At 37.9% G+C, this 6,502-nt stretch overlaps 1 protein-coding gene across 1 annotated transcript in view; it reads left to right on the forward strand.

Moving 5' to 3' along the window:
• Window positions 1-6,502, forward strand: part of LOC119424508 (histidine-rich glycoprotein-like) — a 58,975-nt gene that overhangs the window by 51,833 nt on the left and 640 nt on the right. The window lies entirely within an intron of this gene.

Genomic DNA, 6,502 nt, shown 5'->3' on the forward strand with positions numbered 1-6,502 from the left:
TGATAGATAGATAGATAGATAGATAGATAGATAGATAGATAGATAAACAAGTTTACACAATTTATCTGAGGAGCAGACTGCTTTGAGTTTAACTCCATCACAAAACTCTCATCTTGAGCAAGCATGAAGGCGACAGTGGAAAGGAAAAACTCCCTCATGAGGAAGAAACCTTTAGCAGAACCAGGCTCAGGACAAGCGGTCATCTGCTTCGATCAGCTGGGTTTGAGAGGAACTGATACACAATGGCAGGTCAAGAATCACGTAGAAATAGTATCAAATGAAAACTATTCAATTTTAACAATTCGTTTAAAGAAATGAAATCAATTTGTCCTTCAGGTAGTCTAAGCCTATAGCAGCATAACAAGCCAACCATAACTATAGGATTTATTAAAAACGGACATCTTAATCCCAGTCTTAAAACTGGACAATGTGTCAGCCTCACAGACAGAAGCTGGAAGTCGGTTCCAAAAGAAAGGAGCCTGAAAACTGAAAGATCTTCCTCCCATTTTTCTTTTGGAAACTCTAGGAACCGCAAGTAAACCTGCAGTCTGAGAGCGAAGTGCTCTGTTAGGCCAATATGGAACAATAATATCTCAAATATAAGATGGAGCTAGGTTGTTGAGAGCTTTGTAGGTTACAAGTAAGATTTTGAATTCAATTCTGGACTTGACAGGGAGCCAATGGAGAGAAGCTAAAACTGGAGAGATATGATCTGACCTAGCTAAAGGCTGCTTCTACCTGTGACCCATGTTTACTGTCTAACAGTTGGCTTTAACTTCCTCCAAACATCTATAAAGTAATTTTCTGTGACAAGAGACAAAATTAAGGCTGCTGATAAATACATTTCTGCATTTCTGTTAACAGAAGGATTTATGGTGCAATTTGAGCCACCACCAAGAATTATTATCGAAGTACTATTAAACATTTGGAAGTGATTATGCAGTAATTGAAACAACTGAGTTTGATCATCTGAAGTTGGGGAGTACACATTAATAAAAACAAACTGTAACCCTCAAATTGTATTTCGGACTACCTGGAGTTTACCCTTCACTTTTTTAGCAACAGAAACATTTTCAAGTTTTAGGATGAAAATCTTACATCTGCACTGAGGTCAGTAAAAAAACTGTTCTTCCAACCTTCATTGTCTGCAGAGCTTCTTGTAAGAATCACTGTTTTTAGACTTACTGAGCTCAGCAAACAAATCGGACTTTTCTCTGTCTTTTACTCCATTGATGTTTAAAGTACCTATTATTAATGTTGTCATAAAGAACAAAAAAAAGAAGGAGGTGAAAAGAGATCAGCGAGAGCCTTTAAAGAGACCATAGTCACCAGCAGTGCTTCAACCATTGTCGAATAACTATGAAGTCAGAGAACCTTTTTCTTCTTTGTTTCTCCTAAAGTCAGTCATTATTGTCTTCCGTCAGATTCTCCTCTGTTTACTGGATCATAAGAGCACAGATTTATTATTTTATAAACAGATTTAATAATTGTATTATATTAGGGAGGATTTTCAAAATGTCTACAAGCTGTCTACCAAATGTTTCATCAAGGACATAATTTGTCATCAACATAAATAAATAAATAAATAAATAAAATAAATAAAGAAATGTTGGTCATTCTGCGAGACACAGTACAGTGTCAGAATACTGTGAAAGAGTGTCATCTTCCAGCATAGCTTAAAAAATCTCATCTTTTTTTTTTTTTTTTTTTACAATTTATTCCTCTGTTCACCTTTTGAAGTACAAGCTACTTCTTTCATTCGTCTGTCGTCCTCACCATGACTCTTGTCAGTTATCTCACCGTGCTTTTGTGATATATTGTCAGTATTCAATGGGTTTCTGTTCCAAAGACTCAGACCTGGGACACTGATTACAACATTCTCTTCTCCTTGTAAGACACTTTGAACACCAATACCATCAGGTTTGTGATAGTTGACAGCTCTGGTTCCAGTGTCACCAGCACTGCCACTTGTCATTCCCAGTCATTGTGGCTTACAATATGCTGCTCACTGCAGTATTAAGAGTAGGTTTAGGTCCATTGTCTTCCTTATCCACTGCAGGCCCACTACACACTGGCATCCCCACCTGCAACTAGTTCTTTCTGCTGGCCGGATGATTGCTTATGACTAACACTGCCACATTAGAAATACTTTGTGTTTCCAGAACTCATGCAAACAGCATAAAAAAATAATTTTTTTTTAAAATTTAACTATGAAAGATACCACCACAGTTTGAATATGATCTTTCAAATACAATAAAGGAACGTTTGTCTACATATAAACTGAATACGCGGTCTTCTGGCACCTTACCAGCAAATATGCACATTTTTAAAACCATTAGCAAATATGTCAAAACGAGTTGACTCTTTCTCCGGTTACTCATTAGAAATTAGTCAAGTCAACTTTATTTATAAAGCACATTTAAAACAGCAGCTGTTGCCAAAGTGCTATGTTAATGATGGGATGCTCGACACAGTAATATGTGTCACAGACACAAAGTGTGAAGACATGGCTTCAAGCCAATCATCCAATGCTAGTTCCATTTTAACTATCTGGTAAACCAGTCAAAGGCCACCACTACTTTATTAATCTGATAGCTATAAATGATGTTATCATGGCCAACCTGTTCTCCTGAAGCCAAAAACAAAATAAAAGTTCTATTGTTCTTGTTCCATTCCAAAAGAATCCATCCAGAGGACCTGACTCAACCTTGTTAGATGTATCTACCTGGGTTATTGAGCAGCATCAGGATGTCCATTGTCCAACATGGAGCAGCCATAAGTCTAATGTCATAACAGACGGGACACAAACTCTCACCAGGGAGGGGCACCATTTTAACGACTTCTATTAATCAATAAAATAACTGAACTTGTCTTAATTTTGAGTTAAGAACACCTTAAAACATCAAAGTTCATGCTCAGTAATCCAGGCAGAAAATCCAACAAAATTCAATCAGGTCAATCGGAACTTTTTATTTATTTTTTATTTTATTTTATTTTTTGACGTTTTGCCCTTCATCCTTTGGATTATGGGCAAAACATCTCCAAAAAACAAACAAACAAAAGAAACCGTCCAGATGACCTGACTTAACTTTGTTGGATTTTCTACCTGGATTACTGAGCATGAACTTTGATGTTTTGAACCACTTTGGCTATGGTTGCCTCAGAGGAGTCGACAAGGGGAGAGGGCGGGCCCCAGAAACCAGCTTATCACAGCAAACTGGTTGGTACACTATGGGAGTGTGCTGCTTGTGGGACTCAGTTTGTTTGTGGCTCCTCAGATTGATGAAGACCTTGGGATGAAGGACGAAACATCTCAAAAAACAAAAAATAAAGAAACCGTCCAGATGACCTGTCTGAACTTTGTTGAACAACTTAAAAGAGTGAAATAAATATGGAACAAACAATCAAAACTCTCAAACGCCACTTAACAACTCCATATGCTCAACTATCACTTTTACTCACTCGTGCCATCTCCCAGCATGCAGTGCAGAGAGAGAGATAGCAAGAAAGAGAGATGATATTAAGTGTTAATAACCCTTCCACCGAGTCCCATTTCTAAAGGTCATAAATTTTTTAAATTTGAAATTCCTAAAATTATTTTTTCTAAGTGTTTTTATAATAAAATATGTTGTTTTGTGTCAGCATCAGCAACCATGTGTATAAATATCAAGTTCAAAGCAAGTCCTCACCTAGCAGGTATCTCGATGTTGGAGATGGCGTAGAAGTATTTGAGCAGGTTGTCTCTCTGGACGTAGGTGCCTCCAAGGGCGGGCCGCAGCAGCCTCATCCTCAGGTTGGTGAAGGTGAAGAAATCCCTCAGGCCTTTCATGCTCTCCATGCGGGTGTACAGGTTGTCCATGTTCTGCAGCCGAGGTCCGGCGAACACGGCAAAGCGCGCCTTCACCTCGAACTTGACGTTTTTGTCATTCTTGGAGCCGACCCAACGCGAGTACTGCTCAGTGCAGATGACCCGTGTGAGGTTTGCAGGCGAAAGGTCACGCACCCGTTTTGGCTGCATGTTGAAGGCGTCCAGGCAGTCGTCAGCGTAGAACTGGTAGGGCTGCCAAGAGCGCCCGTGATCCATGGACTTATCCAGCACCATGATGGTGGGACGGCCATATTCGAACGTGATCTGCATGTCGTCCGTGAGCTCCAGACTCTTGTTCCAGGACATGGTGATGTTGGCCAGCAGGGGCTCTGGGTGGCGGCTCCAGGTGACGGTTTGCCAGTAAGTGATGAGGCCGTTGCGTTCACGGTCCTGCATCAGCTGAGGAGGGTGCGCTAAGTCCGGGTTAGAGGCGTCACACTCATCACTACACAAGTATGGGTTCTCCTATAAAAGGGAGAATGAAGACAGAGCAACAAGGAGTCAATGTTGTAGTTTATCAAACAGAATGCAAAGCAATAAAGCCGGTAAACACACTCAAACAGACTGATAGGCAAAATGAGGTAAAGTTAAAATAATTGGTAAAACTTTGTTAAAATTAGTAAACTTAAATTTTCCACATAGAAAGAGCATGAATCAATGTTCTCAATGCCTTTAAGAAGGCCTTAAAAGTAAAGTTGTAAAACAGCCCAACAGGAAGTGTGAAGGTCAGGGGTGTTGTGCATCATCACTATCTTTGTACGACCAGCAAAGTGCTGCTGCACTTTTAACTCCGAGAGAATTGATCCTCCTCGTCTGGTGATGCCAAGCCTTTCAGCCTGATGCCCTGCTCCAAAAGCAAAAGTCAACAGGATTACTCACAGAGCTCTACAAGCCTCTTTCCACCTGCTCTGAGAAATGCCTTTCGCTCTGATCATAGATCTGCTTTGTCTGGAGGCTAGATTCATCATCCACTTACTCAGATTTGCAAAGTCCAAAGTACAGCAGCTCTGTCGCCGTGCTTAAACAGAACTGCTAAATGTTTATTCCAGCTGCACCGTGGTGACAAATCTAATCAGGGAATGGATTGTGTTCAGGAACAACATTTGCTGCGACAGGTTCACTCCATGCCAGGATAAAAGGGAGGTAGCTGGAAGGCCCGCGGAGCTCCAGGCTTCCAGGGTTCACGTGGCTGACTGTTGTGAGCCAGTTGTCTGACATCCCCATCACAACAGAAGTGAAAATATTTGCACAAAGAATTCCCAGAGATCTGCACTTATCTCTCGGTGCCTAATTTGCTAAATTCGGCTCTTGTGCTGTTTGGATTGTATCACGCACAGAAGGCTCATCATTTGCCCTCAGGAAAAACTAATTACACTGATAAGACTTATTATCTTCTTCTGGTTTTATTTACAGTGTATTAAATCAGACTTTAGGGTTTTTCTTCAATGTAATAAAGTTTTTGATACTTTAAACTCACATTGACGCTTACATTACTGCATACATTTAAAGTTCACACATTTTAGTTTCATTACTGTCATGCATTTTGAACAAAAGTCACTGAGTATCTGTAAAATACTGTTTGTCTCTTGACATCGTTTTCAGTGTTTCTGCACTTGTAAGAATTGATTCTTCTGCTGTTTTTAGTGAGAATTCAATAGAGCTTGTGAATTTACTGCATTAGTCTCAACAAGCTTTTGTTAGAGCAGAAAGTATAAATAGCTTTCTTTTTTCCAGCCCTCCCTTCACCTCCTTCTCCTCTGTTTCCTCTTTAATTTTTATTTTCTTGATATTAAAGCTTTTTTTTTTAACTTGTGATGACAGTGTTTAAAAATGTCACCCTGACATGCTGTTTGACAAGGTGATAGTAATTGTGCTGACAAAAAGAAACAACACAAACAAAAATAAGTCATAACTACATTTCTTGAAGAAATGTTCAAAAATATAAAAAATATATTAAAATAAAAGGAGAAAAACTTGAAAGTTGTTCGGTTCAAACTAAAACCTGCATGTGACAATCTGACATAAAAGTATTTAAAAATATATTAATCAATAAAGTATTTGGTTTTTAGTGATTAAATGACACCAAAGAGTCGGTTCAGTGTAGATGTGAGGGAATTAAAGTTTTATGTATTAATAATAAATGTATTAAAATAATACATTTATTATTTATGTATTTATTGATTGATTTACTGTAATTAGATAAGAAAGTACAATGGACTGCATAAACGCAACATAAATTATGTAGGTTGTAAAATTGTATTCAAATGATATAAATTGTATTATTGAGAAAGGTCTGTTATTAACAAAACAAACACCCTAGTGGATCAGGAAAATATATATTTTTTATAAATGTAGATATTTAAAAGCTTTACGGGACTTAACTGCTCCCTTTTATGTTAAAAGTTTAAATTTGAATTATGATTATGATTACTATCTATCTATCTATCTATCTATCTATCTATCTATCTATCTATCTATCTATCTATCTATCTATCTATCTATCTATCTATCTATATATCTATATATCTATCTATCTATCTATCTATCTATCTATCTATCTATCTATCTATCTATCTATCTATCTATCTATCTATCTATCTATCTATCTATCTATCTATCTATCTATCTATCTAG

The sequence above is a fragment of the Nematolebias whitei genome, chromosome 18, assembly GCF_014905685.2.
Source record: "Nematolebias whitei isolate Nwh7 chromosome 18, NemWhi1, whole genome shotgun sequence".
Lineage (NCBI taxonomy): Eukaryota > Metazoa > Chordata > Actinopteri > Cyprinodontiformes > Rivulidae > Nematolebias > Nematolebias whitei.